This window comes from Octopus bimaculoides, chromosome 14, assembly GCF_001194135.2.
Source record: "Octopus bimaculoides isolate UCB-OBI-ISO-001 chromosome 14, ASM119413v2, whole genome shotgun sequence".
NCBI lineage: Eukaryota > Metazoa > Mollusca > Cephalopoda > Octopoda > Octopodidae > Octopus > Octopus bimaculoides.
The window spans coordinates 22,187,874-22,189,103 of NC_068994.1; positions in this window are offsets into that span (position 1 = coordinate 22,187,874).

The window sequence follows — 1,230 nt, forward strand, 5'->3', positions numbered from 1 at the left end:
TACCACCTTGTTCCATGTATTTCTTTATACCGTGTTCCTGTCAAATGATAGTTCTGCCAGCTGAGTAGAGTCACATTAGATGAAACCCAACCTATCCATCTAAAAACATATATAAATATTACATCTTCTGGATGAAATTTAGAAAATAGATAGATCTAACTAGCTAAAATTACAAAGAAAAAGTTCAATCTTTAAAGGTTTGTAACAATTTTTGTGTGCTTATTTTACACCCAAAATATGGTTGTGATTTTCGTAATTTGACATGCAAAAGTACACCTCTATAAAAATTTTCGATAAAATCAGAACAAGTGTGTCAAACTGAAAAATCCAAACATACTTATTTCTTGTATATATGAAACTAGAAGAATAAATGGACATAAATACGTACATATGTATGTCTCTTCTGTTTTTTAATTATTATAATTCTTCTCCTGAGAAGGGAGCCGGTTTCCAACAAGGATACAAGGCTCCATCTTGTATGTATGTATGTATGCGTGTGTGTGTATGTATGTATGCATGTATGTCTTCTTTAATTATTTGACTTCTTCCTCCGAGGAAGGGGCTGGTTTTTTAACAAAAATTCAAAGCTTCATCGTTGGAATGTAAACAACAAAAACAAATTCACATTTTGAACTTCAGAAAAGTCTTGCATATATTTACTGCCCTACTTGCAGACTGTATTTTCAATGTGTAAGTTAACTGGCTTATCCAGGTTGTCACTTAGGCATTGACTTACAAAATCAAGTATGCCTATTATTACTGGTATAAACGTGAATTTATTATCTAGATATATGAGCTGGAGGCTTCGGAACAGTTGTACATAGTTATTCTTTCTCCTTTTTCGTGTGTGTTTGTTTGTTTTCAAAGAAGCATTCACATCAGCAGGACAGCTGACTTCTATGATGGTACATAATTTTTCTTGCCTGTCTGTCTGTATGCATGTATGAATGTACGCATGTATGTATGTGTGTATGTTTTTCTGTTCTTAACTTAATTTTGATCGGCCTCATGTTTGATAGCAACGTTGTGAAGGAAAGCATCTTGTTTTATTCGTCATCCTTCACATCTTAAGAAAGTTGGCAAATCTTTATTATCCCAGATATCGTGATCATTTGTAGCGTGTGAATTAAGGAAACGTTTTTCCTTCCTAAAAATCAAGTCCGGTTATTCTTTGCGGGTTGATATGTATTCTGTTGCAGGCGGTTTGGTTTGTATCTTGTTGCCGAAATA